General features: G+C 46.2%; 1 protein-coding gene and 1 long non-coding RNA gene across 5 annotated transcripts in view; one reads left to right on the top strand and one right to left on the bottom strand.

Annotated features, from left to right (window-relative positions):
- Positions 1-1,493, bottom strand: part of LOC147655820 (uncharacterized) — a 65,838-nt gene extending 64,345 nt beyond the window's left edge. Inside the window, exon 1 of one of the 2 annotated variants that reach the window (XR_015276303.1) lies at positions 1,381-1,493. This is a non-coding gene — a long non-coding RNA (uncharacterized LOC147655820). The remainder of the gene's footprint in view (positions 1-1,380) is intronic. The other variant, XR_015276302.1, reaches the window with a different exon arrangement.
- Positions 1,494-1,900: 407 nt separating this feature from the next.
- ANO10 (anoctamin 10) overlaps positions 1,901-23,053 on the top strand; it is a 243,284-nt gene continuing 222,131 nt past the window's right edge. Inside the window, exon 1 of one of the 3 annotated variants that reach the window (XM_086850254.1) lies at positions 1,901-1,932. The gene's annotated coding sequence lies outside the window, so the exon portion shown is untranslated. Of the gene's footprint in view, positions 1,951-23,053 lie in introns of all 3 variants that reach the window. The other 2 variants (XM_086850246.1, XM_086850238.1) reach the window with 2 other exon arrangements.

The following is a 23,053-nucleotide window of genomic DNA, read 5'->3' as shown; positions in this document are numbered from 1 at the left end:
CTAGTTAAAAAGCAAAAAGAACCCATCCTGCAGCATATGCTACCAGGAGAGCTCGTGCCCTACTGCAGAGGGAGAGGGCTCGCTAAAAGCCATTTCTGCTAAACGGGAGCATCACCCACTATGGCCATTTGAGACTTCTTTCAGGTGGTGGCAACCTGGATTTCCCAAAAGCACTTCAGTACAAGCAGCACAGCAAAGATGTTTCCTGGTGGCTCCCTGCTAGTGACTGCAGCCTGCTCACCAAACGACGCCTGCACGAAGGCAGCCGAGCTCTCCACATCCCAAACACGCAGTGCTCAAGCTTTCCCTTGGCATCCCCCCTCCCGAGTGACAGCGAGATGTGCTGAGCCTGATTGCTCATTCCCCTCGCGCAGTACCTAGGAAGAGGTGGGTGCTCTGGGGCGCTCCCTTGCCCGGGGAACAGGCGGCACCGCTGTTCTGGAACCTTCCTGCGCATGCCAGCCCAGTGCCTGCATCCCAAAATCTGCCTGGGAAAGCGCGCTCCTGGAGAGCGGCTGCTCTTCCCGACACACCAGCAATCAAAAGAGGGCTTTTTCACATACTGTACTTCCCAAAGAAACCTTAAAGTAATTAATTGCGCTTTTGCTTGCTCCTCGTGGGGCAGGCAGTGGCCGGAATGATGCGCGCTAAGTTTGGAGGGATTTTAACTAAAAATCCCCACAAAACCCAACTGAGACCAGGAACACACACCGCGACAGCCGAGGTACAGCAGTACCGTTTTCCCCGCAGCTGCTCTGAGGGACGCGTGTCCTGCAGCCCCAGCTGTGCCGTGCCCGCAGCAGGCTCCGCACCGCCCCGGGCAGGGCCCCGAGCGGCTCCTCCGCGCCAGCAGCGCTGCGGGAAGGGCAGGTCGCCAAGGCGAGCCCCCAACGCGAGCATCCTCACAGGGCGGCGGCGGCGGGGCAGCCCGGCCCCCGGGATCGGGGTTTTGTTAATGCCGCTTCCCATCTTAAGGAGTTCTAGAAACTTTCCGGGAAGCGCCCGAGGCGAGCCGGGGCTGCGCTCCCGAGGTGCCGTAGTGCAGGTGCCCGGCCCCGGCCGAGCGTCCGCCCGCACCGACACCGCGACCCCGGGGCGGGCAGGACGAGACGCTCCGCTCCGCATCCCGGCCGGCCGGGGCTCCGCGGGGCTGCACCCGCGGGGCTGCACCGCCGCCCCCCCGAAGTCCGCACCCCCGCCGCCGCCCACGCCCCCGGCCCCCCGAGCCCCGCAACAGGTACGAGCCGGGCGAGCCCCCCGCGGCCGCCGCCCCCCGGCACCTTCCCACGGCGGCGGCGGCGGCGCCGCTCCCCCGCCCCCCCACGGGGAGGGGAGGGGATGGGGGGGCCGGAGCCCCGCGCCCGCCGCCCGCGCACTCACCCCGCAGCACCCCGGCTCGGCACGGCTCGCCCACCTGCCGGGGCCCGGCCCGGCCCGGCGGCGGCGGCGGCGGCGGCTCGCAGCCTCCCGTACTGCAGGAGGCAGGCAGGGGCGGGGGCGGCGGGGCCGTATATACCAGGCACCCCCGCCCCCGTTCGCGGGGAGGGGGGGACGGTCGGTGCGGGGGGGGCGGTGCGGTGAGCGCGCGCGCGCGGCGACGGCGACGATCAGGTGACGGGGCAGCCCCCGACACTGCGGAGCCGGGCGGGACCCGCCGGGCGGCGGCCGCGGGGGGCGGCGGGGGGAGCGCCGCGCCACGCCACGCCACAGCGCGGCCGGGACGTGCGGGGCCCTGGGATGCCGCGGGAAGGGGCCGGGCGCGGATCGGGAGCGGCTCCGTTCCGGAGCGCCGGGTCCCTGACGCCCCTCGCCCGTCCCCGTCCATCCCGACGCGCTCCCGGCCGGCCGGGGACCCCGCGCAGCATCGGCCGGGCCGCACCGTCGGAGGTGCCGCTCCCGCGGGGCCCTGCCCTGCCCTGCCGCGCCCCGCGGGTCGGTACCGATCGCTGGGTAGCGCCGCCGCAGTGAGTTCCCCGGTGGCGAAGGTACCCGCGGCTCGGGCGAGCGGGGGGAACAGAAAGCGGCGTGCCCAGGCCGCTCTGAAGTGGGCAGAGGGTTGTGCGGGGGGAGCACGGCGGGAGGAGCCGCCTGTGTCCCCGCACCGCGCGCTCTGCTGGCGTGGGGACAGTCCCTGCGGTCCACGCCTATGGTGGGATGAGTTTCATTAAACACACTGACTCCGGGGTTTTCTCTGCTGAAAAAGCAGGGTCGAGAGGGCTGCACGTTCTCACTGAAAGGGACTGTCAGCCTGCGGTGAGGGTGAGCTGACAGCTCGCTTTTACGGCGCGATGCTGGTGGACCTCCGCTTCCGAAGATGAGTGTTTGGTGCAGCCTCCTGCGGGGGAACACCCGCCCTGCCAGGGTCCTTGTCTCCTGTCTGCTGCCCACGCGGAGTGCTGGAAAAGCAGCAGGCTTGTCTGACACGTGCCCCCCACTGCTCCCCACCTCTGAAATTCGGTGCCCGAGAACACCGAGTTACTTAATCCAGGCTCCTGACCCCTCTTCTGGGCAACGGGGCTGCTGCTCTTTAATGCTCACCGCCCCCACCCCCCTGGAGAATCCACCCCCACATTCCACCTTGCTGTGCCTGTGCCTGCATCCCGATTTTGTGTCAAATGAGACTTTTGGACACACGAGAACTGAGACGAACTTCTGGGAGCGCCCACCTGCATCAGCGGGGCACTGAAGTGCATACCAGGGCTCAGCAAGCAGCTGCGGGCTGAGCAATACATTCCCAACTCTCTGCTTCCGGGGGAAATTCTGTCTTTAAAACGGAAAACCCCCCAAAATTCCCAAACTGCACTCCCCACTCCAAAAAAACCCCCAAACATCAAACCCATCCAAACACCCTGTTTGCTCTTGTTTGCCAGACCAGGCAGTAGATGCCCCTACCCTGCTTACATTTTGTCCTAGGTTTTTTTTTGGGTCCACTGATGCTGGGGGCAGGGGACAAGCCCCAAGGGAAGCTCCAGCTCTGCATTTGCCTGTTCCATTGCCAGTGTCCCAGTCCCATACCCTCCCTGCTCCCCTGGATCCTCTTGCCTGTCTGCACCGCACAGCAGTGCTGGTGGGCAGCCCCCCAGCCTGGGCAGGCACATCCCAGCCCCTCTGCTGCCATTTCCATGCCTCTGCAATTACTGTTAACTGTAGAGCTTTATGTGCTCCTCGTCTTTGCAGGGTTTGATTGTCATGTGGCTCCTCCCTGCAAATGGCACGTTTTTAGGTAGTTCTCACGGAGGGAAGTGCACTGGTGCAGAGCTGCCACTCCTGTGTAGGCTTATATCGTCCTTGGGATCAGGGCCCTTTTGGTGGCATAAAATATGTCTAGACTGATGTGTATTCTTCAGATCAAATCCTTAGATCAAAATTGGTGGTCTATTTCCATGGATACTTTAAATTTTTGTGGAAATATTTTCCTAATGTTTATATTTGATTATTATCCATTTCATTGCTGCAACCTTTACTCATTTGTGTAGTCTCTGACAGAGAGGATGGAGAGGTGTGTGCAGGGTTGCACCTTTTTTCCCTGATGGAATAGGTACCCTTCACATTTAGTGCATTAGCATCTTTTTCTCCCAGAAAACTCTTGAAGCTTTAACCTTGCAGCTTACTGCCATGTAATCATAAAGCTGTGTTTTTCCTGCTAGAAATTTCTCATAGGAACTTGTCTCTCTGACATGATCCACTTACTGTTTTTTCCTTGTCAAGTGCAGGCTTGTTTTCCAATAAAAATAAAAGCAAAGAGCTAATTCTGAAATCCTTAGTCAGACAAAGCTTGCACTGAAATCAAGGGGAGTCTTGTCTTGGTGTAAAGATTGCAGGTTGAGGATCAAAATCATTATAATAAAACATTGTCGCAGGAGCAACATCTCCCACTTCAGAAATAAACATCTTTGCTCCAGTTAGCTATTTATGTAGCTGCAGGAGACTATTGATTCAGGAAAGCTTTCTGGTGCACAGATGATCTAAACCCTTAGCACTACTAAGAAGCAGCAAAGCTTGGGAGGAGCAGGTTACAAAAGAAGTATAATATAAAACTGTGCTCTGTTATGCTCCCAGCAGTACTCAGGTAAAGCCTCTGGCTCACCTTCACCTGAAACACCCCTTTGCCACATCTTTGCCCCATCCTGTGCTCAGATGTTCCCAGCCAGGCTGCACAGCCAGTAGAATTAAACATTTGCCCGTGGTGGGGACACAGGGTTTCTGAGCCTGGCAAAGGCACTGAAGAACAAGAGCTGCATCCCTGCTTGAGCGTGATACACCTCTAGCTTCTCCCTCCTTGCCTAGGAGACTCTTACTAGAGGGAGTACAGAAGTTTTGGTAATTGTTCCAAAATAAGAACCAATCTACTAATCCATCACCAGCACAGATCAAGAGGCAGGGTGGGCAGAGAGAGGGGGGGAAAACAAGCACAAGGAGCCTGAGTCAAACAGAGAATTTGTCATCATATTTGTATAAATTTCCCAAATTTCCGTAGTAGTGTAATCATCCCATTATACTTAAGGTAGAAGAATACTTTCAGAGTTACTTTTGGATACATTAGGTTACATTACATAAAACAGAAAATTGGAAGTCTTTAAACAGTGCTGTGAAGCGTTTCCAAAGAGTCTGCCTCTAATGCCAATGAATAACAAAGCTGCAAATAGCAGGAGGAGTTGATTACTTTTGAGTCTTGCAACTTACAGTACATACAACTGTTTTTAAGGTACATTTCTAGGAATTAGGCTGGTGACGCAAAAGGGGAAAAAGTTGGACTTCAAGACCGTTAAAATTATTTTTGTGGGAGAAGATGGAGTCTTTCTCACTGCTTCTGCCATAGACTTTTCCTCACCAGGTGTGTAAAGAATTAAGTGCTTTGTTGAGCAGTGGCCACCAGGAAATAGCCTGTTTGGCCCCACCCCAGAAGACATCGTTAGTCTAACAAAAAATAGATAAACTTGAGTCCACAAGCAAATTTTTATCTCAAGGGAAGGCAAGTATGGTATTTCCGCACTAATGCAAACAGATGTTAACATAAAAGAAGCTGAAACAACAAATCACTCAGAGAAAATCTAAGTTGCTCAGCCTTTAATCTATTTAACATAAATAACTTCCATAACTATGGTGAATAGGGCAGTTGATCAGAGGTCCTAGTATGGAGGCTTGGAAGTCATGGTATGAAGTCTATTCATCTTACATCCCACGTCTCAAAAAATGGCAATATCCTTGTCTGATGTTTTGAGAAATGTCAATACCACGTAACTCCATTTAGGGCCTTTTTACATAGATCTCAGCTCTCTGCTGAAGTGAAAATATGTCTTGGTGTAGTTGGAGGACAAAAAAATAAGTTGCATGCACTGGATCTGTACATCAGCATTGAACATCCTTTTAGGGGCAGGCAGATGTGGTAGTTCAGCCATCAGGCAACCCTCACAACATGTTCAGAGCTACCCAGATGCTTCAAGCTCCTCTGCAAGAAGCAGCAGGTGAACCCTGATTTACCTGCAGTACATGAGAACAGGTAAGTTCTGTATTACCCCTGTCAGAAGCTGGCAAACCCCACTTAGCCATATATATATGCTCTTGTTTCCGAGCAGCAGAGCTTGACTTGAAAAGCCTTACAAAGCCTTACAAAGACAAAGGATGAACTTGTGGTTGTGCTGGGGGCACACTTCATAGATTTGGTTTTATTCTTGCCCTGAGCTGTGGGTACCATTGCCTTGCTCTCCTGTCAGCTGCCAGCCCTTTTCCTTGCAATAGAGAGATAATATTGCTTTGCTCTGCCATATCTATTTAGGACCTAGACACCAGTGACCACAAACTAATCATACACAAAATGGGGCCCTGAACTTAGCTGAGAGATCAAGGCCTAGCAAAAATGATTTTCCCATCTAGTACCCACATGGGGCCACATGCTTGGAGTAATAGCAGTGCTAAAAGCAGCAGACTGCAGCTCAGACCTTCAGAGGCTTGCCAGTTTCCCATGGGGCTTGGGAAAGAAGAGACAGCCCTCTGCTTCCCTCCCTCTACTCCAGAAATAACTTTTTTTGACCCCTCTTGCAGCACATGTGAATCCAGCAATCCTCTATGGGATAGGACCTAGGAAACCCCGGGAGAGATTTCCACATATGGCTACAAAGCTGCAGAGTGGCCCAGGGGACATCCCTTGTCATGTCCTTAATTCTCCATCAGGGAATGATGGAGCTGGGCCATAGCAGACAGCCTACAAAAAATTTATTTATTATTTCTATAGGATGTCTGAGTTGAATTGACTGAAACTAAGGGGTCGATGCTCGTAATTTCCAATTCCCATTCATTTCTAATGGTAGAAAATGACCAGGGAGGGATCACAACTGCCACCATCACCTTGTAACCTTTCAACCTTCTAACACTTTGGTTTAACACACAGACTGCTTCTTGTGCTTTCCCATACAGTTTCACATACAGTGTTTGTAAGAAAGAGTCCTTTGTATGCCACCTGCCCTCCAAAATGCAAATCCCCCACTTAAAATGAGAGCAGTGGGCAGCTTGCAGACTACAGGTGACATAAACCGGAGTTCAGGAGCTCATGATATCATAAAATGGAACACAAGCTGCAATGTTTGCATTTAAATTGAGTTCTCTGAACAAACACTTTGGGACAGTTCATAAACAAGGGGTTCCAGTAAAAATGTGACTAATGCCATTAGTCATCAGAAGTGGACCTTCCGCATTGCCACAGCCACCAGTGGCAGAATTCCTGTTACCTTCAGCAGGAGTAGGTTATGTTTCTAGGAGATTTACTGCCCTTACCTAGCATGTCAAACCTGTCAAGGTCCACAGTATGTGAAATGTAATGCTTAATAGCAGAAGAAAAGACTGTTTTGGAATATGAGGAAGCTGAAGTGAAAGGGGCAATAAAGGAGTGCATTAAATGATGATGCCTCTTTTGAAAGGAAATTCACAGGCATCTGGGGCCATTACCTTTCATATCCCAGCAATCAGGAAATTAACCTTTAACCCTTCTCTGTTGACCTCCTCTCCTTTCTCTTTTTCTGTCATTCATTCTTTTTTCCTAATGACTGGAGAAGATAGATACAGTCTATGATTTATGCTTCTGAAGGCTACAGTCTGCCTCCTTCCTATACCTTCCCAAGTGCTTCAATGTCTGTGTTCACTCAACTCTAGAAAGAGTCAAAGCTTCACGCAGATTTACTTCCATGTCATACTTACCAACACCTGAATTGTTTATGCTTCATTTATTCCAAACCCCGTGCTACCTAATTACCCCTGACCTAGGTATAAATCTTACTCCTATCTTTGCTGTCACCTGGAGGCAGGCAAAGCACTGGAGGTGTTGGGAGTCCTCTGCTTCAAGGTTGGACCCTTTGGATTTGCACAGGGTGATGTTGCACAGAGAGTACATAGAAATACACCATGACCCTGTTACAAAACCAAAATCAGGAGTAGGAGTTGCCTCTAACATTTCATCCCAAGGGAGAGGAATGACGGAATGAATGTTTCACCCTCTGATCCCAGGGAGATCTGGCAGATACAGCATCAGATAATAGGTCTCAAAAAACAGTGTGACAACATCACTTCTAAGAACAGAAATTATGACTATAAAGCCAACAAACAATGGTTACAACTCTTCAGGGCTATGATGACTGCATACAAAATCTCAGAAATGCTGTGAGTTTGCAATATCAGCTTTATCAGAAGAAGAACTAGGAGAGCGAGACATGGCCTCTTGTCATGGAAAATGGAAATTCTGTCTGAGTAAGTTCTGAGCAGCCATTGCCTGCAGAGAAACTGAAAATCCTGAGTCATCACACTGAATTGTGAGCTGCCGGCTGCAAATCCAGCACTGCATTCCCACCTATGTTCACTGCATGTATTGGAAAACAAATTTTGCTGACATAGCTGCACTTCACTGTGTGCCAAAATGTGAGTTTCTCCTGTGTTTTTGTTTTCTTTGGAGGTTTCCCCTCCCTGCCTTGGGTCCTGCCTCCTACCGAGACTTAAGACTGGCACAACTAGTCCTCAGACCATTGTGCTCAGACACGTGGTGACTTGGTTCTTGCCTACACGCCTGGGTTTTCAACTTTTTTACCTGAAGAAACCAAAGGTCTTTCTCTTTAAGCCTTGCTAAGTTCACACTGGTACTGTTCAGCAGCTCTGGAGTCACCCTGAAGCTGTGTGCTGATTTAGCCTTGAGGGATGGCCTTTCCTCCAGAACCATTAAAATTCTTGCCCAGAGGAATGATGACTGTGTGGGCACTGCCTGCAGTTCCTGATGGCTGGCCCAGCTTTGCAGAGAAGATATATTGGGAAGAGGCGATTTTTTCTGGTTACTGGATGGGAGTGTGCTCGGCATGATGGAGGGTAGGTGTCTGCTTCCCCACCATCGCTGCACCATTGCTGCTTGTCCCCTGCTCTTGTGCAGACCCTGCCAGCTCACGAGGCAACATTCAATTTTTTTCCTCTGGACCCTGTCAGAGGATTTGCTGCTATTTGCAGAGAGCTGCTGTGAAGCTTCTGGGGAGGTGTAGTTTCAGCTGGTGTATTTGCCAGCCACACGAGGCAACTGTCTCCTCCCCTGGCTGTGGCAGCCCCAGCACGCTTCGCTTTTCGGTGGGTGCTCCCATCCCTGCGGGAACTGCAGCAGTGGCACAGATGTGTGGGACTCCTGCTCTGCCTGGGACCAGGAGTGCTCCAGGGATGGCGTGTCAAGAAGCTGGTAATAGAAATAAATGAAGGCAAACCTCCCTCCTATTGTCCACAGAGGTTATTTTTGGTGCAACTATTTTAAGGATTGTTCTCCTGGCATTCCACATCCTGACATTTCAGCACATTTGCCTCACCTACTGTCTGCATTACTGGGTTTTCAGCTACAGATCATCCCTATCATGCCACTGCAGTGATTTTTTTTTATGCCCTATCTGTGCTGTACACACAGTGTCATCAGCACCTTTTATTTGTAAAACAATAACTCCAGGAATAAAATGGGCGTATCCGCTCTCCCCCTGCCCCCAGCACTTACAAGCCTCAGCATCATTTTAATATTCAATGTACTATGCCTTAGTTGAGCAAAACACACTTCGTGCAGGAGCTCTTTAATAAAATAAAAACATGCTCCAAAGTGACCCACATGGCAGGAGTAATTTAGTATGCTGCTCTTTGTGCTTTCTGTCTTACTTTTGCTGTTTACAGATATTTTTTTTCTCATCTGTTTGCACAGGGAATAGATGCTGACGTTGTCCCTTTCATGAATAAATCTCTTTTTAGCATGTTGGCCAGCACAATAAAAAAATTATCAAACAAATTAGAGACTGAACCTGCAACCTTTTCTGATGAAAAGAAAACCTGTTTCTTGGCCAGCTCCCTGGCTTACAAGGAGCTTTTTCTGGAGGAAGAGCTGCTCGCGTGAGCTCCACGCACAAGGTCTCAGAATTTTTGTGCTGCAGAGCTTGACTGTCAGCCAAAGCTGGAGGCGGCTCAGCAAAGGGAATAAAGGTGGTTGTCAGAGACGAGTTCTCAATTTCCTCTTCCTCTGCCACCTGCTGCGTTGGAAGGACCAAAGGTTGCTGTAATTTATACCATGGCTTAAAGTCTTGGTGGAATGGTTTGCTTCCAAAGCAAGAATTATGTCTGTGGTAGCTTTTGCAGAGAGAAATTTTTAATGGTGCCTCCAAAATGACACAGACTGCAAAGCAGATTGATGGGAAGAAGTCCCCACAAAGGCTGTTAAATATGAAGGCAGCAGCTGAGCCTCAGGTAGCCTCTGAGCTGTCGGTGTCTGGAGGCTGAGTGTCTAAAGGAGAGGCACTTCCCTGCATTGCTCCTCTGCCACAGCCATGGGACCTTCCTCTGACCTGTTGTGTCTGTCCTTGTGCTCAGATCTAACACCAGGGCTTCCCAGCTCCGAGTTACAGTTTTTGGCTACATCCCAGAAGGCAAATGGCAAGGAATGGTCAGGACATGGCATATATTGCCCCAAGTGCCATACATTAAACTTCCCTCTTCCCTCCTGCCTTTGGTGGGAGAGGACTCGTACCCATCCTTGTGCAGGTGTTGAGGGACCAGCGCAATGCAAATGCTTATGACCTGCATCCTCACCAGCTCAGCTGGAGGTGGATACCCTGGCCAGAGCACTTTGTCTGGCTCAGAAATGACACCCAGCTTCAGCCAGGGGATTTATAGAGCAGGAGGTTGTACAGGACAACATCTGAGAGGCAGCAGAGCTCTGCTGCTGAGGTTGTCCCCAGCACATGCCAGCTGCCCAGGCAGTGCAAGGGTCCCCAGGTGAGCTTGCAGGATGAGCAAAGCATCTTCTCTTGTGCAAGAGAGATGCCTTCTCGGGGGATTTATCCAGAGAGCATTCATGGGTTGTCTGCTGCCTTCTGCCCCCCCCCACTCTGGCACACCTTTTGCCAGGCTCCTCTGCATGGTGAGGAACAGCTTCAGCTTTCTCAGCCTTTCAAAAGAGGAAAATTGTGTTCCCAGAGATGATTCCCAGTTCACAGGGTTGTGGACACCGACTGCCCAAAGGTGGAAATAACAGGGTAGGAAGTGTGTGTAAAAAGAACTATTTTTATCAATGGATGAATTGTAGTAGATGCAATAATAAAAAATTAAAAACTGGTATGACTAACTGAGGCTTCTCAGCAGCCCTGGCTCCCACTGTGCTGAAAATGGTATCAGACTAAGTCTTTTATGAACTGAAGACTACCAGGTAAGCAAAACTCTGCTTGGTATCTTCCCTTGGCTCCAGCAAGAATAGTCAATAAGGCCTTTGTGTTGTGCCTGGCATGGAAATGAGAAAAACAACTGCAAATTCAGCTAAGAGAAGCCCTGCAAGGGTAAAGATGATAGGATTTCAACTAAGCAGCAGAAATGCACTTGGGTATGAATAACTTTATAGGCTAATATGCCAATGCATGCAGGAAATGCATGCAGTGTTGGTTGAGTGTATCCAGCTGGCAGCCCGTGGACACCAATTTTGACACGTGTTGGTGGTTAGGAGAGTTTTAAAGGGTAACCAAGACAATGCCAGAAAAATCCTATGAAACAGTGCTAGTTTTATAGAACCAGGCATGCAAGGTGGATTATTTAATAGGAAAAAAAGGAAATAAAATCCAGAAGGCAATAATTCAATCAGTGACAGCTGACTGGATGTATGTCAGAAGGGGAGGCTAACTGAAGAGATATTTTCTGCAAATACCCAAGATGCAAACAAAACCAAGAGTGCCCTGCCTTCTGCAGTGCTGCCAAAGGTCTTCAGGCACAGAAGTCCAGGAGCAGAGTCATCAGAGCCCCTCTGTGTAAAAAATAATCAAACCCCCAGATGTGACCACTCCCACGCAGAAAAATCTGTTTTTCTCCTCTGAAGGGGCAGTCAGGCCCACTAAGAGCATGAAGGAGGTGAGTCATGGTGGTTGTGTCCAAGGCCAGAAGGCTACTCCCACTTCTTCTTGCTTCCTCTGCCCCTCAGTGTAACACATTTAATCTCCGTATGAAGCACAGGATGTTCATGTTTGCCTGAAGCACATATTTCAGAAAAATTTTAATAATTCATTGAAATAATTAAGGGTGAGGAAATACATAACTTTCTGCAGCAGTTTGCTCCCACTGCCCATCAACCCTAGTGCTAAAAATGTGTGCCATATTTCCGATTGAACAGGTCTGAGCTCACCATCCAGTCTTTGATATTTGCTGTCCTTTTCCTCCATGAGGTTAAAAGAGCTCCTATATGCCGATATTTCTCCTCCCTTAGAGTGGAAAAAGCTGCTGTCTATCAAATCATTCCTCAGTCATCTTTCTGATGAGCTAGACAGATTGAACTCCCAGCCTTCCACCAGAGAATTGCTCCCTGGTTGTCCAGTTGGCTTGGAGCTCCCTTCTTTACATCTTTGCTGACTTTTTCCAAATACTTCTGGTAACATGGATGTCAGAAATACACTCACTATTCCCAGTTTAGTCTCATCAGTGCTCCATACAGATGTGCTTACTTGCTTTTTTTTTTTTTCCTTTTTCTTTATAGATAGCTGTTTCATCCTTGGCCATTGGGGTCCTTGGATTTCTCTGAAGGACCTGTCCCAGGCTGTAGACATTTTTTCTAGAAGCACTGAGCATTTGTGCCTCACCTTGCACTGCTTGTCCTCACAGCCACCACTTCTTTTTTAGGATGTAGATCCTTCCTCCTCGAATTTTGGATGGGGCTCACCCGTTCTTAGCTGAGAGTCCCATCCAGTCAGTTGTCCTGGCACTTGCTAAATCTTGGCCCTTTATTTTTTAGTGTCTGTTACATTGTGAGAGCAAAGGGGTTCTAGGGGCATAGATTAACAGCTTTTATTGATTCCCCTTCTCATACACACAAGACTAAACAGCAAACGTGAAGTGGAGGAGTAGCCAGAGAGCAACTGAGCACAGAGAGCATTGCACCATGTCCACATCACCCAGGGAAAGATCTCTTTGAACAAACAGGGTCTCCCAGAAATCTAGAGAGACTTATGACATCAGAGACAGAGGTCTTTGGGTCTCAGGGGAAAAAATTGGGAGTGTGGTCTGGGATCAGAACTGGGAAGCACAGCTCTTTTCAAGAAAAGAGGAATAGTTTGCTCTGCGGATAACCACAAGAGATAATGAGGGAACAAGTTCAGAGAAATTTCGTGCTGAAAGTTTTTTGAATTTCATCAATTTACACCAAGACATTTCTTCCAATATCCAGGAGACAATTTGTGTGAATATATTTGTGATTACATGATCAGTGAAGGCTGTACATGAAGCAAAATCTTTGCCAGTGTTGTTAGAGATAATGGCATTAGGGAGAAATCCCAAGCAGGGATAATTACTCAGTGTTTAGTATGCCTGGTTATGCAAGCTGCCAAAAAAGTAGCAAATGTGAATACCTCCAAGGAAGGACTTTCCTTAATGATGATTTTGTTGTATCACCATCATGCATTTGTTTGCTTGCAGAGGTGGGGTATATGCTGTTTATTTCGCTCAACTGATGTACAAAAGGAATAAATAAAGCTTGGCGAGCTGAAGTGAGGAAAGATGGGCAAGTCAATAAATCACAAAGTCATTAAGAGCAGGGAGCAGGTTTTTTATTGCATTGTGAAATGCACAGGAAGCACACAGGCATGAGTCCAGTCATATTAAGAGATGAGCCATTGCATTTTGAAGATTAATATTTAGTGAGCAGGCATCATAAAAGAAGACATTACAGGAGTCAAAATGAGAGGCTGTGAAGAGGTAATTGCTTGCTGTGACCACAGACTTCACAATGGAGCTGGTTTCCACATGCAGTGCAGTTTGTTGTCTCATTCATTGTTGGGCCATGGTGTTGGGGAGCTGCAGAGGAGCAGGACAGCACTGTAAGGCAGCCTTGGTCACTTCACTTGCTATGGCTGGGTGAGACAAGGTGATGGAGAAGAGGGAGACAGGAGTCTTCATCCTCTCCTCCAGAAAAAGAGAGCCCTTCACTCCCCAGAGTCCGTACCAGATGGATTAAAGTAGGGTACGTAAACAAGAAACAGAATCTTCTTTTTTTCTGCAGCCCTGCTGCCAAGGACTGCAGGTACAGCAGAGCAAAGGAGGAAGGCCAGTGGGTGGTGCCCATCCTCAGACTGTTCAGCAGATAGGTGGGTTACCATGTCTGGTTGAGGTGTCCACCAGCTATGCAGCAATGCAGCCTGTAAAGCATCCAGGTGCTCCAAAGGAACTGGTGTCGTGCAGCTTGTTAGAAGGGAACTGGAAGCAGCAGCCAAGAGTGTAAAATGCTTGCAGGCTATCTCAAAAGGTACCTTATTACCTGGTTACAGCAAAGGTATTTCCAGTTATCAGAAAAGGTTTTAAAAGGAAATTAAAACAGGCAAGCAGCTGGATAGACTGTCAAAGATGTCCTTAAGTGTAGGTTGTGTTCACACCAGGGAAAGCAGAAGAGCAAACAGGTGGGAACCCATAGTAAAAGCAGCCAAAATGGATTTTTGTGGAGTAATTTCATTGTTGGGCATAAAACCCAACAACAAAACCATTTTCAGCTACATCAGGCAGAGGCTACTTGCCAGCCAGCACATGGGGCCTAGAGATGACTGTGGGTAATGGGAGCACTTAAAGCTGACACGACCATAAGAGCAAAGGCAGACAAGGTCTCTGCTGGTGCTTGCTGGAGAGGAGCCTCAGGAGACCTCCCATGCCACAGCTTTTTCCAGCTGGAGATGAGCAAGAAACAGCCTCAGATTGAACTGTCAGAGGAGGAGGTTTTAGAACAAGTTGATGAAATGAACAGCAACAAATCACCGGGTCCAGCTGGGGTTCAGCCTGGGCTCCCAAGGAGACTCAATTACAGGACTGCCAAACTGCTGACTACGATTGTAACCCCTGCCTTCCATCAGTCATGTGCCAGGAAATGGAGGTGGTAAATAGGATACTCTCTTAAAAAAAAAAAAATAGAGCTTTGGGAAACCACAGTCTTGTCTGTCTGCCTTCCCTTCCAAGCAAATTGTCAGGCAGCGTGATAAAAAAAGGACCAGACAGACAGGTTGAATTGATACCAAAGATCTGTTATAGCCCTTCAGAAGAACTGGTAGGTCTGTGGATGAGGATGACTCTCTGGACACATTTTGTCTGGCTTCCCCAAAAGGTGATGACAGGTCTGTCACCCAGGTGTCTGCTTATCGTTTAGGCAAGCACACAGATGTGTCTCTGTAGTGGTGGTGTTGATGATATGCACTGAGTTTTGCTCTCACCCTTGTGCATGAGCTGAACCGAGTTCTGCAGGGCCTGAGGAAGAGGAGAGCCACCTGCCCTGTGGCTCATGCCTCACTTGGGCAAACCTCGCTGTGTCCTGGAGCTCCTACTGGGGATGTGGAGTCAGTAAATATCATCATCACCTTCATCACTGACAGAGTGCCTTAGCTTAACACAAACCCCATCATGCTATGTGATATAAAGAGGCAATAATAATGAAAAAACTGGGTTCTCACCCATAAATATTGTAGCTACAATATATACAGTAGATGCTTAGAAACAATATCCAAGACTGGATTTGATTCTTCTGTTAGGGATGGTTTCATGTCTCGGCTGCTCCAGAGCACACCACCAGGGCTAATGTTTGGGTCAAAAAACCCTTTCAAGCCCACATCCTTCCCTGCAGCACTGCTGCCTGACCACCCTTTTGCTTGTACAGCTTATTATTCATATCTTGTTCTTGTATTTATTAGATTGGGTCTGCTGCTGGAGAAAAGATCCTGGGTTATCCAAGTTGGTTTTGAACGCTAATCTCAACCTGCAGCCTACTTGTAAACCTACTTAGTTTGGTCTTACCTGCAAGTAAAATAAATATCTAAGCTATTCAAAGAAATATAAGGAATTTCCATTTTTGAGCTGACAGCCTGGTTCCTGTGTCTTGATTGGGAACAGGACAATTCCTGTGTCTTGATTGGGATGTACTGGAAAGGAAACTTGGAATGGTTCTTCTTTTTTGGGATTTGTTTAGTCCTTTGTAGATGAAGGACCATTGCTTGAGGTTATAGAATCAGCTGATAAACTTGTTTGTGGGGCTTAAAAGACTAAATCCAAATGCTGGATGTGCACTTGAAAATAAATTTCTGGTTTTGCCTTTGAACAGTAGTGGTATATAATATGATGATTAAAATGGAGAATGAGGAAATCTGTTGCTTTGAACGATTTAATCAGTCATTTCCATAGGAGCATGTCAGGGAATCAAGGACACTTGGTTTACCTTCTTTGTTCTGCATAACTGAATATATTTAGGTCATTATATCTGAATAAACAAAATAACATCCTTAAAAACAACAGCAAAAAGAAGATTGTGATAGAAGAAGCTGGTTAAGCGTGGAAAATCAGATTTAACAATTTTCAGAGTCCTTTTTTCCCACTGATGAACTGGGGATTTACATGACCAATGTCTATTAAAACACTTAAATACCCTTTGCCTCAAGGGTCATGGGACCTGACAGTGGGAAAATAATTCCTGTCTGCAGCCCATTCCGTCACATGAGTCGGGCCTATCAGTGGTACGGTTCCTTGGTGGGGACTGGCTGGGGTGGAAAGCACAGCCAATGATCATAGAATAGGTTTTCATCTCTGAAGGCAAATGTCAACACAAATTTACCTCTGGGATAAGTGAGACCTCCTGAGGGATCTCAGCCATGTGCGGAGGGGTCAGAGCGCGAATCCAGTGCCCACATTTTAGCAGATGTGAGATCAGGTTGGCAGCCACGCAGGGAAAGGCTGAGGAATGTTGTGAGAGTGGGATATGGTCCAAATCAGGATATTTTTTGAAAGTGGAAGAAGGAGGACCAGTGATCAGAAATCAATTTTTCTGTCCTGAACACCAGGGGACAGTTGTAAATAAGTTTCAGCAGTGTTTTCTCTGTTAATAAAACAAAACGTGTAAACACATCCTAGACGGCCATCCATCAGAGACATTTTGCATCACATACGTTTTATGAATATTAGATAATGGAGGAATGTAACAAATAGCCATTTTTGTCTCCCTCTTGAATACCAAATAACGGTTATTAGTATCTGTCAAATAAATAATGTGAATAATTTAACAAGACATCACCATTGTGCAAGAAATGATATCCCATTCTATTAAGCTTTGGAGTCAGTTATTGTGCAAAAATGATAAATACATGCAGTAGCTACAGCAATTATGCCCTAGAAATCTACTTCAAGTGTTGCACTGCTTTAAGAAAAGGAAACCATTTGGGCTCTCTGCACACCACACAAATTACATGCCAAATCTTCTGCTTGTGACAACTGGCGTGGCTCCAGCTGTTCCAGCTGTGCTCTGTATACAGTGCCCTTCTGTGACCATATATGCACACATCTCCCTAGCTCCAGCTCCTCAGTAAAAGTCTTTGTGACCTTATCATGTCAACTTGCCCTCTCTGCTTAGCTTTCGAACCTTTCCCAGCAAAATGTGCCAGAGGTTTTGCAGGTAGGTTCCACAAACCTGCATGAAAGTAGGGGAACAGGAAGGGAAGACAGATCATGTCAATGAAGCCAGTATGTGTCCATGCCAGGCATTCACAGGAAATCCACCCTAATGCTGTTGGTCAGAGAGCCACAGGCATAAGGAAAGGTGCAACATGAAATACTAGATTAAAAGGATTTCAGTGATCACTTGGAGGTGATGCTCCTGGAAGGCGTTGGCCTCCCCCTCCCAAACAGGGCCACACTCACCTGCTCACAGGCTCAGGATTGCATACCAAATGGCTTACAACTATTTCAATGATCTTTCTGGATTCCTGCTTGTTGCTCATTATTTAACCAATCAAAATAACTTGGAAAATATTATTATTTAAAATTCCTCTTTAGGACTGTAGAAGCTGTTCTACTTACAGAAGACATTGGAGCCATTACCTTTTGCTGCTGGTATTTTATGTGATAAAACATTTCTTTCTGTACACAGAAAAGTGTTTGCATTATTTTATTATTGCATATTTGCATATTGTTTTCTGTGCCGGACGTTTACCGCTCATTATTTTTTTCTCAGAAAGAAGCTGAGGAAAAACATATCTCTCAGCTGAATTTGTCCAAGTAAAAACGAAAAAGTATGAGAATATGAAAAAAACCCTCCATTTTGGGATGCATCTGCTTATTAACAGCTTGTCGTGCTGACCACATGGATGTTATCTGATGCTAAATGATGGGATTAATTTTTTAATATTTTTCTCAAAAAAAGAATGCAGAAGACTGCATGAAAAAGTAACTGTCTTAAAGCTAAGAAAGGAAATGCCTCAAACACTGAAAGCTGCCAAAACTAAAACAGCCTGGACAACTGTCATTTGATTGTGGTACATCTACAGTGTCTTAGGGCCAAACTGAGTTCTCTAAAGGACAAGAGGGCTGTGCAGTGCAACAGATCAGCACTGTGTACACCAAGGGTTTGCTTCTGGAATTGATCAGAGCTGCAAAACCCGCTGAGTGGTTCTCTGCATCTCATTTCTCACACCAGCAGAACGTGGCTTGCACATGGCAATGCACAGACAAAGGCATGATCTACAGCACTGCTGAATCCTCACCTGGAATCTCAGCTCATCCTTATTTTCTGCCACAGAATCCCTTTGTGATGGTGGAAAGGCACACAAACCAAGCTATTCAGAGATGGCAATTTGCATGTTGTGGTACCCAGCTTGAAATCTCAGGATTGGTCTTGCAGGAATACTTGGCACGCACAGTTGCATCTGAAATCAATAGAAGCTGTTTTCCGAGCCTATAAAGTGCTGTAGAAAATATGATGTACAATGAAATGATAAGCCTTAGGCATTTCAAACCCTCCATCCTGACTTAGTGGGTAGTTTGGAGTGTTTTCTCAGTGTGTCTTGGCTCTCTATGCATAACCATCTCCACTGATAGTTCATCTCACCAGAAGCATGGTGAGAGTCAGTTAAATGTTTGTGAAATGCTGCTTTCAGAGCAGGGTGTGAAAAGTCTGCAATAAATAAGATGGTCATGCATTGATGATGAGGACAGGCAGGATTCTGAGGAGCAATTAGTGAGGGAGGGGTCAAGTGGGAAAAAACCTCAGTCGTATAGCAAAATAATTAAAGATGTTTTGTAACCCATGTGCCCATAGGAAGTGGTAACAATTGCTCAGACAACCACGCAAAATTAAACACTCATTTAGGAGATCTTGTGTAATACCATTCACCAGTTGCTTTGGTATTTGCAGAAGTGAGGTCTGAGCACATCCCCCTGGTCTAAGAAAATATGATATATCCATATTGATATTTTTTATATCAGATGAAAAACTGACCCTTGTGTTTCAAAGAGCATCAAGGTACAAATACCACCTCTGCAGGCAATGTTAGATGGCCTCCTGCAACTACTGTTTCATATGAATTTTAATGATGTGGAAATGGTGGAAACCCTCACGAAAACTCCGTGGAAGGATGTTGCTGTGCTGTCAAGATGCTGTCTGCCTACAGATGATTTCATTGTTCAGCTCCTTTTCTTCTCCTTGAACAACCTGGACTTTCATTAAATGTAAATTACAAAAAGGAAAAAAAAAATAGAAAAACTCAAGAGAAAAAGAATAAAAAGGAGCTCTGTATGGATCTCTTTACTGAAATATGGTGGGGCTGAGAAGCTTTCCTTCACAGCAAGAGTTTCTGGTGGATTTGCCCATTCTTTTGGGAATGTGGAAAAATAAGGCACATTTACAAGCCCCATCCAAATTAACATTTTCATCTCAGTTTTCAGGGGATTAAAGTGGTTGCTGGATAAAGTTCTGCTTACAGTAAGATATTTTTTCCATCTAGTAAAGGAGGATACAAGCTTGGTAAGGCTGCTGAGACTGCTGATTTCCATTGTTGTATCAGCTCTTGCCCCAAGTAGTGGCACGTTGCAAAAATGTTATTTGAGAAAATTACAATAATGTTTTCTGATATCTGCTCCAAATACACAAAATGCAAATTGTTTTGAAAGAGATGAATAGTGTGTTGTGAAGCACCATGCAATTAAATAATTGGTTGTGAACATCTTTTCTCATTAAAATGAAGCAATTGTAAATAACAGAATGATATTTAAATGAAACGGTATGTAAGGCCAGTAAGAAAGATTTGCAAGAAACATTTTTAATTGCATTATCTCTAAGTAGAAAATTTATAAATTATAATGAATTATACAAATGTATCCTGACATAAAAGGGAAATGTTCGATCAAGAGGCTGAATATGTAAGGATTAAGTTATTTTTATTGAGGAAATTTCTCCTGCCTGTATACAATATTTATAAAATGTATTACAAGTTTATAAACGGAATAGATATTTGTTAAAATATAAATTTAGCATGGAAGGTATATTTTAAATATTTAATGAAACAATTGTGCTGTATTAATACTATGTTCTTTATTTCTTGGATTAAAAATTCACAGGGATTTTTATCCCTCGCATCTTTATTTGTCATAGACTTTATGAGAATTATTCTCCATACATTTTCTGAATCAGCTGAGTACTAATAATCTTCACATACATTTTAGGATACCTGTGCTTTGTTCTTCAAATGTATTATATAATATAAGAAAGTGGACCCCAAGACTGTCTCACTGCACATCTCCTTTGTGCCTTTGGGGCACTTAACTGAGCTTTTCAGAGCAGGGGTGGGATGAGGATTCAGTCCCAAATATTTTCCCTGTCTGAACTTCCAGGTGCTGCCCAAGCTGAATCAGTGGTGAGGCGATCCTGAAGTTAAGTTTCTCACCATAGAAGCCACCCAGAAGCCACCAGGAAGCCACTGCACCCTTCTGTAGTACAGACACTGCTTGAAGCAAAGGTCTACCACCAGGTCTGCACCATCCTAACCAGCTAACAGGATTTAAGGTGAACCAGCAAGTGAAGAATAGCAATCCATGCATGGGCACGGAGGTACAGTCATGGAACAGAAGAGGAATGGTCACAAACTGCTGCTGTTTACAGCTTGGAGAATGAAATGCTGCTCTGACTGCTAATGGCTGCTGATCAGAGCTGAAGCTCCTCTTCTACAAAGGCAGAGAGCTGCCGATGTTCAGCCTGGAGAAGAGAAGGCTCCAGGGACACCTTAGAGCATCTTCCAGTACCTAAAGGGGCTACAGGAGAGCTGTAGAGGAATTTCTTACAAGGGCAAGTAGCAATAGCACAAGGGGGAATAACTTCAAACTGAGACAGGGTAGAGTTAGATTATTAGGAAGAAATTTTTCTCTACAAGCTTGCCCAGAAAAGCTGTGGATGCCCCATCCCTGGAAGTGTTCAAGGCCACATTGGATGGGGCTCTGAGCAACCTGGTCTGCTGGGAGATGTCCCTGACCGTGGCAAGGGAGCTGGAAGTAGATGATCTTTAAGCTCCTTTCCAACCCAAATCATTCTATGATTTTATGACCTCTCAACTTGTGGAAAGTTAGGTTGGAAACCTAATGAAGGGCAAGGATTGATACTCACAGGCCTAGCATCTTTGTGGCTTCTCCACCAATATCTCAGCAATGCTATCAGAGGAGTTAGAAACCCAGAAGTGCAGTGACATCTTCAAAGAAGCTTTTAGAGAAGGATTTAACACAACATCAGCCAGGACAGGCTTTACTGGCAAACTTCATGTAGGATTTATCCAAAGGTGGTGAAAACATCCTGTGAAACAGAGACAGAACTCAGTGTTCCAAGGTCAAATTTACTGATAACTGCACTACATTTTGCTTTGCCCAAGATATCAGTGTAATACTTGCAAGGAAACTGTTTTGGAAAATGGCTCTCTGGAGTGCTACTATGCTACTCTGTGCTCTGGAGTGTAACAAGGCAGAACTCACATCTCATTTCAGGCAGTGTTTTTCTCATAAGAGAACTGATCCCAGATTAGCTTTGAAGACAACAAAATGCTACCTGTAGCCATTTTATTTTTATTTGCTGTGGAATAGAAAGAGGATAAAACTAAGTGGTTTAATTGATGCAAGACCCGCTGCTCAAGCAGCAGGTTTTATTACATGATCAATTTAAATACAAAGAAAGAAAATCCTGCTGTAGCAGACCCTAACCTGGGTACTGACAGAGCACTGTCAGCATTTGCAGTAAAGGACTCTGCATCTGACAACTGAATTTATTAGAAAGAAGGATCTGAGCTCCAATGGATTCAGTCTTGATGAAAAATTCATGGATTTATAAGTCTCCTTTTAGCTTTTTGAAACATTAAAACCTATTTTTATTTGCATTACCTTGATTTTAATGGTTATACTCTTATTTGTGAACTGTGCATAAATACTGACCTTGTCAGATATTTGCTCCTTCCACTGGTGGAAGGACCCTGGCAGCTCCCTGTGCTCTTCATCTTCTGCTGGACCCAGAAAGAGTGTCTAGCTGATGTGGCTGTATTTTTGCTCCATTCATACAATTAGTTTAAGAGTATATTTATAGAATAATTATCTGAACGTAGTGTAACTTGATGGAGGAGTGCTTTCTAAAATCAGATGAGTTGAGCAAGAAATGTCATTTGTGCTAATCTGTCTGAAACTGGGTAAGTGTGAAATGTGCTGTAGGGAGGAATTATCTCTTCTGCAACATTATAGGCCAGGAAAAAAAATCTGTTTATTACAGAAAATATAATATATTTATAATAAAACCTTAACTTACTCTCACTCATTTCTAAGTTAATGCATTATTAATTGTGCATTTTTGGATATAATTTGAGGGGGGTAGGACAAACTATCTCTAGCACTGCAGCCACTTAACGGTAACAATCACATTTTCTTTGTAATGGAGCAAGTTAATTTTTGAAGTGATCTACAGAGGAACAGATGGAGGAATGAATTTTCTGTGGGTATCTCCTGCTACACCAACACTCGGAGCACAGAGTGGTGCCTAGTGCCAGGCACATCTACCTTACAGCTCTTCCTTCCCTTGTTCTCCTGTTACCTCATGTCAGATGACCAGAAATGAAAAAGCAGCCTCTGAAGGTAAAAATTCCTCCGGTGTTTGAGCAATCTGCTTCACAAATTCCTTGCTGGGCGGCAGCTTCCAGCAGCAGGGTCCCCTTTTAGGGGTTTGTCTGCGTGTCTGCAAGCGCAACAGGCCCCCAGAAGCAAGGGAGGAAAGTGGCTGCAAGAGGAAAGATGGGAGGGGAGTCCCTGGGCCAGTGATCACAGTGAAAAACACAAGAATAATTAACTGCTTCCTCATCTTCTATTTTGTCTCACTGCTGACATGTGGACTCCTGCTACACAGGAAGCAAAAACCCCTCTGGCTTCAGTTAAACTGGGATTTCGCTCCAGATTTCATTATGCTATTTTCTCATGAATTATTGCTCCACTAATTTATTTGTAGAAAAAGAGAGCAGCAGCACATCAACCATAAAGCAGACTCGAACTGTGGGTTTTCCATGTCCTGTGATTTTGGAAGGAGGTCCTGGACCAGGGGGACTTGAAGGCTGGAGACTGCTCCAGTGGGTGGTCTGAGCAGCTCCCCATGCTCCTGCAGTCTGCCCTGTCCTCTCTTTCCCATGCACACACCCTGATGCCAGCAAAGGGGCTGGATAATAACATCTGGCAGCTCTAATACAAATTTTTGAACAGAAAGTGTGCCTCAAGTTACCAGCAAGAG

This window comes from Cyanistes caeruleus, chromosome 1 (genome assembly GCF_971803275.1).
Source record: "Cyanistes caeruleus chromosome 1, bCyaCae1.hap1.1, whole genome shotgun sequence".
NCBI lineage: Eukaryota > Metazoa > Chordata > Aves > Passeriformes > Paridae > Cyanistes > Cyanistes caeruleus.
This window is presented reverse-complemented; position numbering and strand designations above follow the sequence as displayed.